Source organism: Gobio gobio (genome assembly GCF_949357685.1).
Source record: "Gobio gobio genome assembly, chromosome: 1".
Lineage (NCBI taxonomy): Eukaryota > Metazoa > Chordata > Actinopteri > Cypriniformes > Gobionidae > Gobio > Gobio gobio.
Window position 1 is genome coordinate 81,609,515 of NC_137097.1, and position 12,192 is coordinate 81,621,706.

Below are 12,192 nucleotides of genomic sequence, written 5' to 3' on the forward strand. Positions count from 1 at the left end.
CGAGTCGTCTGGGCCGTTAAAGTGGGCTTCGGATGTGTGTCCGCAAGGCTGCTTACCAGTTAAGCTTTTGGATATAATTTATTTCGGATGTTATGTGTTTCTTTGTTATTTTCTGGTTATTTGCTTCCTTTTGATTATTTTTGTATTCTATTATTGTACTTGTGTTTGGGTTTGTTTATTTTCCTTTTTTTGTATGTATTCATTGTAAAAGTTTTTGCTTATTATTCCTTGATTTAATTCTGTAGCGCCAATCAGGTGCTGGGTGCAATAATTATATTACTTTGGCTTATTTTTTTTCATTAATTGTTGTTTTCTTTAAAGTTTTCTCTTTTTTTCTCAGGGCCAGCGAGGTCGTGTGGAACTGGGGAGGCTAGCTGCTTCCTTTTGCTGTGTTTCACAGTGTGCTGTGTGCTGATACAACTTCCCTTTGGTTGGTGTGCGTGGTGTTTGCTTTTGTGTGAATTGAGGTGGGTTTTGGATGACCTCCGAGTTGCAGCTGGCCTGCCTGGTTCCCACTAATCCTGGCCCTGGGTATTATGATTCTGTCATTGGGGGAGTTTTAAATCAGCGCTTGTGCTTTTTTATAATAAAATTTATATTTTGTATCGCTACTCGTCTCTCTCTCTCTCTCTCTCTCAATTCCTTGCCTTCAATTGGTGGAACTTATCTGTGTGTCTTTTATTGGGAGTTATTTTTCCCTGGCCTCCCACCAGGGTGGCGTAGTCGGGTAGAATTTAAGTGGTGATTAACATCCCTCACCATATAACCTCTGCCACATATATATATATATATATATATATATATATATATATATAGAATGTGTGTTTCTTTATGTGCATGCACCTGCATTTATTTAGTCTACTTCCTTTATTCATGAGTTTTATTTGTTCACAAACAGGAAAAATGTCCACATTCACAATACAAAATGTTATCTTTATTGGTTTGAGTTACTAGGAGTATGCAATGGAACAGATTGTTGTCATGTATTTAATTTATATATGCATTCATTCATCTATCATTAATACATTTTTGCTTCTAAGATAATGGTTGCAAAACATTTTGCGACAGTGCTTTCCCTCACTTTCACCAGCAGAGGTCCTTGTCGAGCTCTGATTTGAAAAGATTCGAGTAATGAACCTTTGTCTGATACAATTGTGCTGAAAGCTTCACTGGTTCAGAAAGCTTCACTTCGCCATCACTACTGAACACCAGGAGCAGGAACATGGAGTCTGACAGGGAACAGATGACATCAAACATAACACAACGATCCAACACAGGGCTGCATACACGAGGAGACTATAAAGGGTACAAATCAGGAGGAATACCGGTGGGGTCAGTTAAACAATAATCAGATAACAAGAGGGGTGGGGTCAAGACAGAAGACAGGAGCACATGGCCCAGAAATAAACCAAAACACCACGTGCTAGACAAGACAGACATGTAACAATATAGTCTTGTTCGACTTCACCTAGTGATGCGCAGATCGATCGGCAGCTGACTTGAAGCAGTGCATGCTGGTTAGGAATTTTTTCCGACTTGAGGCAGCACCGACGCCACATGACAATGACGTATGTCAACAAACTGCGGCGAGAGCGATTCGAGAGCAGAGCGACTGCATGAGGCTGCACGGACTCTGATAGACACAGCTGTTCCACAATTGGCCAGATTCACCGCATGACAGCATTCATGTGTGTTTCGTGTTTATTCTAAAACCTTTAGTTCCACTAATGCTCACAAATCTGTTTTATATAAAAGTGAAACCTCCTTTCATGTAGTTGCGATGTTATATTGTCATGTTAATCAAAATAAAACTGATAAAAAAACGTAGATCCCACTTCACTGATAGTGTAGGCTTATATGTTTAACTTTATTCTTGTACAAACACACGCTGTATTAAGCAGTGCATAAAGTATTACATGACAATGTGTCTGAAACATCTGTGTATTGCCAAATATTGCATTTATTTCACTTCAGCTGTGATAAAGTATGCGAGCATCACTACGGGAAGCAGAAAGTGTCTGACTTCACGTCTCCGTTTGCAGCTCCTCCCCGCCTGCACACGGCTACTCTCGCCGATCGATTGCATCCAGCCGCAGCCGATGTCGAACACACCTTTTGTCATCGACACTATGCTGAGAAGATACTCAAAATGTTTTGGGAGAGTGTGGTCATGGTATAATGGTATAACTTTGCCTGCTTTTGCTTATTTTCATGACATTGGCCTTGATAGTCATAATGAGAACAAAGATACCAATTAGGCCATAGCTTGCTGTCCGATATTTTACATTTGGTTGAAAACCTACTTTTTCAAACTCCTCCTAGACCGTTGGTCTAATTTTCACCAAATTTGATACAGATGAAAATTCTGCAAGCTTTATGATGACAGCTTTGGCATATTGACACCAAACTTTGTGGGCCATATTTTAATGATCTAAGTGGTCTGAAGCGCAGGTGTACTTCGGGCGTGTCCAAATCCCCTTTTGATAGTTTAACAATGGAAAAAATGGTCTGTGCGTCCGGTGGGCTGTTCCTATAGTATCTTAATTTATCATGGGTGTGTTTTGTGTGTAACATGCAACAAACCAATCAGTTTTCGTTTTCATTCCTTCACTTCCCATCTTACCCATGTATGTGTGATTTGTGTGAAGGCGTTTCTGTTAGTTGACTTGTGTTCGTGATTTAGTTAATAAAAATTGTGTACACTGCCTCACTGCCTGCAAACAAATAGTCTCTTAAATGATCGATTTTGTTACACTCTCTTGGCGCTATAAATGCTATGGAAGAATTAATTTTCTGCGTTCATGAAAAATACTCTTCTCTTAGAATTAATTAATAAATAATACTGAGCGTTCACAGGATTAACTGATCGATTGATTGTAATTATTCATATTTCCCCTTTGAGCTAACTCACTACACACAACTAAATCTAATTATATCCACACACACACACACACACACACACACACACACACACACACACACACCACACACACCACACACACCACACACACCACACACACCACACACACACACACACACACACACACACACACACACACACACACACACACACACACACACACACACACACACACACACACACACACACACACACACACACACACACACACACACACACACACACACACACACACACACACACACACACACACACACACACACACACACACACACACACACACACACACACACACACACACACACACACACACACACACACACACACACACACACACACACACACACACACACACACACACACACACACACACACACACACACACACACACACACACACACACACACACACACACACACACACACACTTAGTTTGACCACCCTGGTCATTAAAGAAACCCACTTAAAGAAAGAAGAGGAATTAGCATCTGAGGGAACGTTTACAGAGACAACAATGTGCTGAAAATTTTAATGTTCACACGGATCCACGGACAAGCGTTTTTTTTTTTTTAGATGAAAACGGTGTCTTGTTAATGCCACCGAATGTGTGGGAATTCACACCCATCAGTTCAAACTGGGTTCAGAGATGATCATTTGGGTTAGGGTGTCAGTTCCTCTTCTTTCTTTAACGGTTTCATTACTAGCCTGTGTGGTCAAACTAACTGACTTCTCACGCTCAGCAGTAACATGTTTCCAAACCTCAACAGTGAGCTCACCGCTCTGAAAATACACTGAAAACATGTTACACTAAGTGCCATCTTGCTCAGTTAAAACTAGACCAAAGGTTATGGAAACAACTCTGAAAACCCCAGAACTCACAGCCAGAATACAAAAGACAACAATTAGGCAAAAAAAGAGTGTGCTAGTTTGATCACACTGGTTTTAAACATTAAATATGCCAGTAAGAAATTACATAAGCTACTCATTTTTATTTTACAAATACACTCATACTCACAATTTATCCAATATAATATTTTAGACCTTGACATAACTAGAAAGATTTACATGACTTTTCCAGGTCTTGAAAAATCCCACTTTTAAAGTTAGACCTCGTTATCATAGGCACACTTCAACTGTGAGAGATGGAATCAAAAACAAAAATCCAGAAAATCACATTGTATGATTTTTAAATAATTAATTAGCTTTTTATTGCATGACATAAGTATTTGATCACCTACCAACCAGTCATAATTCTGGTTCTCACAGACCTGTTAGTATTTCTTGAAGCCCTCCTGTTCTCCACTCATTACCTTTATTAACTGCACCTGTTTGAACTTGTTACCTGTATAAAAGACACCTGTCCACACACTCAATCAAACAAACAGACTCCAACCTCTCCACAATGGCCAAGACCAGAAAACTGTGTAAGGACATCAGGGATAAAATTGTAGACCTGCTCAAGGCTGGGATGGGCTACAGGACAATAGGCAAGCAGCTTGGTGAGAAGGCAACAACTGTTGGCGCAATTATTAGAAAATGAAAGAAGTTCAAGATGACGGTCAATCTCCCTCAGTCTGGAGCACCATGCAAGATCTCACCTCGTGGGGCATCACTGATCATGAGGAAGGTGAGGGATCAGCCCAGAACTACACGGCAGGACCTGGTCAATGACCTGAAGAGAGCTGGGACCACAGTCTCAAAGAAAACCATTAGTAACACACTACGCTGTCATGGATTAAAATCCTGCAGCGCACGCAAGGTCCCCCTGCTCAAGCCAGTGCATTTCCAGGCCAGTCTGAAGTTTGCCATTTACCATCTGTATGATCCAGAGGAGGAATGGGAGAAGGTCATGTGGTCTGATGAGACAAAAATAGAGCTTTTTGGTCTAAACTCCACTAGCCTTGTTTGGAGGAAGAAGAAAGATGAGAACAACCCCAAGAACACCATCCAAACCGTGAAGCATGGAGGTGGAAACATCATTCTTTGGGGATGCTTTTCTGCAAAGGGGACAGGACGACTGCACCGTATTGAGGGGAGGATGGATGGGGCCATGTCTCACAAGATCTTGGCCAACAACCTCTTTCCCTCAGTAAGAGCATTGAAGATGGGTCGTGGCTGGGTCTTCCAGCATGACAATGACCCGAAACACACAGCCAGGACAACTAAGGAGTGGCTCCGTAAGAAGCATCTCAAGGTCCTGGAGTGACCTAGCCAGTCCTGAACCCAATAGAAAATCTTTGGAGGGAGCAGAAAGTCTGTATTGCCTAGCGACAGTCCCGAAACTGAAGGATCTGGAGAAGGTCTGTATGGAGGAGTGGGCCAAAATCCCTGCTGAAATGTGTGCAAACCTGGTCAAGATCTACAGGAAACATATGATCTCTGTAATTGCAAACAAAGGTTTCTGTACCAAATATTAAAGGTCCCTTTTTCCAGTTTTTTTGAAGCTTTGATTGTGTTTACAGTGTGCAATATGACATGTGTTCATGTTTCGCGTGTAAAAAAAACAGTATTTTTCACACAATTTACTTATCTGTATACCGCTGTTTTCACTGTCCTAAAAACGGCTTGATAGATTTCCTTGTTCTATGAAGTCCCTCCTTCAGAAATACGTAAGGAGTTCTGATTGTGCCAGCGGAAGGTCACGCCTCTTACCATAACGGGGAGATGCATGTGCTCAAACTACACCGTCCCTGGCCAAAGAAAGGTGATTTGACTCCGGGATGACAATAACAGCGTCTCGATGACATGGCGACAAACACACTCTACAAACGCAACCGAACGCAACACTTCCTCTTCTCCACGTGGGAGAGCAACAAGACCACGCCCCCTTTTTTGCGTATTCTTGTGGGCGGAGGTTAGTCAACAAACTGTTCTATTGACGTAATTAAAGCAGGAAGTACCAGGATGTAGTCCAAACCGGCCGTTCGCTGTAGGCTTTGAAAGGGAACTTTAAAATATCTTGCTTGGCATTGAACTTTGAGCTTTATAATTTTACAGGTATTATTTATGCTCTAACAGCAACATTACACACTAACTAAAGTTTGAAAAATGGGATCACGAAGAACAGGACCTTTAAGTTCTGCTTTTCTGATTAATCAAATACTTATGTCATGAAATAAAATGCAAATTACTTAAAAATCATACAATGTGATTTTATGGATTTTTGTTTTAGATTCCGTCTCTCAAAGTTGAAGTGTACCTATGATACAAATTACAGACTTCTACATGCTTTGTAAGTGGGCAAACCTGCAAAATCGGCAATGTATCAAATACTTGTTCTCCCCACTGTATCCAGGTTTTCCAAGACCATGGGCTGAATTAAAAAAAGAAATATCTTTACTTTTTTGTTGATTTTGGATTATTTTAAAGGCAGTTTTGTCTCGATAAGTACATTTTTGTACCATTTTGATGCAGCCAGGAAATTTTGTATGTGTCAACGTCTGTGCCTTTGCAATTTGGAAGCCCAAAGAACCACTGACACAGACATTGAAATGTAACATATCTATTGATCAGAGTCTCATCTCCCATTCCCTTTAAAATACAGTTGCGCTCGCACCATGGCGGATTCACTATTTACATGAGGACTGTGTGTGTAATAATCAGAGTGTACTTGTGTTGTGAACATGGGTGAACAGATGCGCCAGAGCGTTTGATATTTAAACAACATGGAGCTGGACGTGAAGAACCAATAAGAATCATCTTCCTGTGCTCATGTGTTTTTGTATAATTATTTGACTGATTTGTTACGGTTCTTGTTCACAGAGGCATAAAGTTGACTGCAGTTCTGCTGAGCTCAAGCACTCACTCCTCTGATGGAAGAATACGTCACTTTATCATCACAGCGAACCTGAATCAACATCACAGATATTGTCAAATAAGTTAAATAAAGTTTCGAAACACACAATTATTACAGCATGTTGTTTAAGCTCAAATTAAGACTTTTGAAGAAGTGCACACAAGAATAAAACCGATATAGGCCATGTACATGCTCACCTTTTTTTCCATGTCAGGGTTTTTACTGTACGCAGTGACCTCAGTATATGTCACATCATCGGTCTGCCCCTAAACATCAATGGAAATATGGCACATCAAGCTTTTAAAGGCCATACTATGAGTAGTTTTACACAGGTGCTGCAAATGTTTCAGGGAAAATATGTGTAAAACTAGTGTCGTGGCAATTTCATCAAGTTTTGTGAAAATCTATTATAGAGACATGACGTTAGGATGACAGATCTACTGTAATATTATAGGATGTTACAGGAAAAAATACCATACACAGCAAAAACTCCAGTGTTAAATGAATTCTCATGGAAGTAAATGTGACACCACATTCAAGAGTGTTAGGCCTAGTCCACACAAGTTTTTCCTCCGTTAAAAAAAGAAATTGCACCTTGGCCTACATGAAAATGCAAAAACGCGCTATGAAGTGCTGATCCTAACCGTAAAGCCATGTTGGCCAATCAGAAGCCTGGAAAAAAAGATTATTGCTGGTTCCGGTTATAAATTAGCTCGGTGATTCAGGACAAATGATGATTATGTCAAAAAATAACCAACACCACCTGATCAACTTTTCTCTTTGCTTGTCTGGCTGTTACAACAGGTCAAACAAAATCTAATGTTAAAAAGTGAAGAGTCAAGAGCCCAACTAAAGCAAACACGGATCTCCATAATGGTGACATACTTGAGATTTTTCTCATTTAGCACTTCTTGCTTGTTAACATCAGGTATTTTAAAAAATAATGGTCAATCATCACTAAATTAATCACTTATCTCATTAACTTTCACACTTTTAATTTTAATTTTTAACAGGATAACATTCTTGAGTGTGGTCTCAAATAAACTCCCAGGATAGTTAATTGGTAACACTTTACAATAAGGTTGTATAAGTTAACATTAATGCAACCATGAACAGCACCTCAGTTCAGCATTAGTTAATATTTGTTAACGTTAGTTAATAAACATCAGCTGTTCATGATTTGTTCATGTTAGTTCACAGTGCATTAACTAATGTTAACAAGATTTTAATAATGCATTAGTAAATGTTGAAATTAACATTAACAAAGATAAATAAATGCTTTATAAGTGCAGTTCATTATTAGTTCATGTTAACTAATGTAGTTAACAAATGAACCTTATTGTAAAGTGTTACCAGTTAATTTAAGTTTAGTTTAGTTTTTGATGTGCAGTAACTTTCAAATATATACAAATATCAAAATATACACAAATTACTTGAGATGATCATATTGTTCACTAGGAGTATGAAAGGAAATGTTGATTGTGTCATTGTTCTTCACATTATTCTTATCTGTGACTTTAGACCAAAACGATTACGCATTAACAAATGTATCATTATCTGATCTGAATAATAAGAGTGTCATATTTCAGTCCCCTGTGGAGCAGAGTTTATGAACATTAATAACTCACAGATCGACCTGCAATACTCACCACAGAGTCATCAGTGCCTCTTGTGTTCCCTGAAAAATAATGTCATGGGAACATTTATCAGACACACAGTCTCTAATGCAGATGACTGTCAGTTTTTAAAAGAGTCTAGAAGAATTGATTTCTCTTCACTCAGAGGAATTCTGTCTAAATTAAACATTTATTTTAGCTGTAAATACTTCAGATGTTTTTGACTTTGTTTTTGTTGTTACCAAATATGAGGAACTCTAAAAACTCACCGGCTCTTTTTTTCCGAATCAGCCAGAGAATAAGAGCAGGAAGGAGAACGGCAAATAAAGCGGCAACAATCACAATCACAATCACTGAGAGAGAGCCTAAATAGAGAGACACATTCAGCATTACTGTTTAACCAAATACATAAAAAAAGTGATAAATGTCATATTTAACAGCATAATTATCCATGTTCATCATGAAATAAATTGATACTTGTGAGGTACTTGTTTCTCTCAGAGTTTCTGTACAAGAGAATGAAATTAGGAAGTGATGTAGATTACAAATTAAACATGGCTTGAGTCAGAGTGTGTGTTTAGCTGCTCTAACAACTAACCAGAGAGGATTCAGATACTGATTCTAGAAAAAATACACAAATTAGATTTTAATGCATGAACACAACATCAAGGCATTTCTTTTACAAACTGATTTATTTCAAAATAAATTTAGAAAAAAAGTGTAATTTATCAAATTTTTAAATATAACTCTGATTGTGTTCATCAGAAATAAGAAAGTCATACACACCTAGGATGGCTTGCGGGTGAGTAAATCATGGGCTATTTTTCATTTTTGGGTGAACTATCCCTTTAGGCCCAGGTAAGCCCGTGCATTAATGCGGCCCTGTCTACATTGCATTGAGCAACAAACGGTGCAGTTACTAACATAAAATTGGTTCCCAGAGATAACTGGAACGAGCAGTTTCGGTTTCTGACAGCTGTGGGAGAAAACTATTTTTTTCTCTGAATACTGAAGCCTGATTTGTTCATGACAAATGGCTCTCCAGCCCACCAAAACAGGCGGGGCAGACTGCATATTTAGGTTGCGTTGAAAGCCATTGTTGTCAGACTTTTTTGACTGAGGAATGGCAGCGTTGACTTGTGCAAAGGCACAGTAGCACGGCACGCTATCTCAGGGAACCGAGGATATGTTAGTAACCGGAACATTCCCTTTTAATACAGTTCACAGGCATTGCGTCAGTTTCTGACACTTTTGGGGAATGCAATTCAATTGCACCATGTCACTAAGGCATTTTCCATAAATAAAAAACAAAAAAACAAAAATAAGAATCAATATAGACTGTGAAAAAGCTGCACGTTCCATTCGGGCTCATTATCATCAGCATTTCTGTCTTATAAAAGTTGTTCTTGGCCTTCAGTTGTCCAATCCTGTTCTCGGGTTCAAACTTAACTCTACAGGATGGTAGATCTCCAGGAACAGGATTGGGCAGCCCTGAGATATGGTGTGAATCCTGTATTATCAATCAATTTAACTCACCATTGTTACTTTGAAAGAAAAACACTTGTCAAGTAAGGCTGACAAGACACTTTATTAAACAACTCTTTCAAATAAAGTTCAAATTCTAGGGAAGAGAGGATTCAGTGAAACTCATAACAGTGAAAGTTCTTTAAATGGTACCTTCTGTAGAAGTTTCTGGAGTGTTTATAGTGGAGTTTGTGGTCTGGACTGGAATCACTGGTGTTGTTGAATCAGCTTGAGCTGTAAAGGATGAATGTCAGTTCAGATGATTCATACTGTATACTGGTACTGATTCTACTAAAACTGATGATTGAGAAGAAAACAGTTTCTGAGAGCCACTGCAGAGCACTGATGTGAGGAAGACTGTGATGATGTAGGGGAGAGCGGGGCACAACCTAATGCTTTTTGACTGTCTCAGTTTGTGTAAATCCACTTGGGAATTTCCCACATGTCTAGTACAATTAATTTATGTGGTCTTGATTTACCCCGAAAGAATGGAAGTGAAATGTAACAACATGCCCCATAGGTGGGGTACATTGTAACATGTGAGGGACACATTGTAACATGACCAAATGACAGCTTAAAATGTTACCTGATATAATAAAAAATATATAATAAAACTAAATAAAATAAGACAAACTAAAATATTTTGTCAATAAAATACAATTATAAATACAGATAGCGAAGCGGTCCAATCAGCACACAGTTGCCACTTTCTCTTTAGTTTTGTGCAGTTGAAGCCACTGTTGCCACACATTTTCAGGGGAAGTTGCTAAAGGCAGATCGAGTTGTTGCTAAAAGTTGCTAAATGACGTTGTGATGTCATTATGAAATTGCAAGGCAAATCTACGCCAGTATGTAATGCGTAGATATTATTTGAAATGCTAATTTAGAATTTTTTAAAAAATAAATTAAAGTTAGTTCATATGTATATGTACGGAGGCCCAACATGACGTGTAAGAAGAAGAAAAAAAGTAAATTGTGAAAAAAATTTACTAATTTGTTCTCTCGATTTATAAATCGTGCGCATGATTTAGCCAACACGTTTTTTCCTGCCTGTCATATGCAGGGCTCTGTAAATATGCTACCTATATTATCTTCCGGTTTTTACAGCGATTTCCACATTTCCACAGTGATCTTATGGAATTATGAATGAACCGCTCGGCCTATTGAGCTAGCTGTGTGTTGTTTGGATTAGAGTCACTTTCTAGAAGTTGCTAAAAGTTGCCACATAAATTAAAAAAATTGCTAAATTTGTTGCTAGGTGCTTTTAGAAAAAAAAAATGTCTAAGGTAGTGTGAAAAGTTAGTTCAGATGATTCTTACTGTATACTGGTACTGACTCTACTAAAACTGATGATTGAGAAGAAAACAGTTTCTGAGAGCCACTGCAGAGCACTGATGTGAGGAAGACTGTGATGATGTACCTGGAGTTTCTGGAGTGTTTATAGTGGGGTTTGTGATGTGGACTGGAATCACTGGTGTTGTTGAATCAGCTTGAGCTGTAAAGGATGAATGTTAGTTCAGATGCATCATAATTATATTTTTACTTTGATCATCACATTACATTAAAGTTTTTTTTTAATTTCTTCATTATTTCCAGCAGCACTTTCTGAACTGTTACAACTTCACTGCAGTTCATTAGTTTGAAGCGAAGCTTTGAGTTAGTCTTCTGTCAGAGTCAAAGAAGCTTTTGTGCCCTCAGTTTGTTCTGGTTCAGTGACACTAATAGTCCTTAGTGTTACTGACATTATGAGGGTCTTCTGAAACTGATTCATGAGAGTGTTTTCTCACCTGAACTCTTGACAGTGGATGTGACTGAGCTCTTGAGTTGTTTTCTCTGAGTAACTTCACATCTCCACTCTCTGTTGAGATCTTCATTCAGGAGTGTTGTAGTCAGAGAGATGATACAGCGATCTGGAGCTGATATCTGATATCTGGAGTCTGTCTGAAGATTAACACCAGCCTGATTCACCCACAACAGCTCAATTCCCTCAGAACGGACCAAATCATCACAGGAGGATCCATCATATGAATACAACTGACAGGAGAGAGTCACAGAGCGGCCTGGACTGATCTCAGTCTGTGAGGAGGAGGAGGATGATGATGATGATGATGAGGATGAGGATGATGATGATGATGATGATGGAGACACTGAAACACAACACAAGACACAAATCACAGACTCTTCAATCATCATCTGAGAGATTAAAGGGAGAATCTGCCCTTTTTAAATTGACCATATAATCATAAACTCACTGTGAAGAACATGCAGATAAACACATGCATCAGTTCCTTGTTGTTTGTCATTCACATATTGTCTGCAGATGTATAATCCATGATC

At 38.8% G+C, this 12,192-nt stretch overlaps 1 protein-coding gene across 1 annotated transcript in view; it reads right to left on the reverse strand.

Moving 5' to 3' along the window:
• Positions 1-11,277: 11,277 nt before the first annotated feature.
• LOC307126510 (uncharacterized protein) overlaps positions 11,278-12,192 on the reverse strand; it is a 65,333-nt gene continuing 64,418 nt past the window's right edge. The window contains exon 4 of the transcript XR_013816501.1: positions 11,278-11,350. The gene's annotated coding sequence lies outside the window, so the exon portion shown is untranslated. The remainder of the gene's footprint in view (positions 11,351-12,192) is intronic.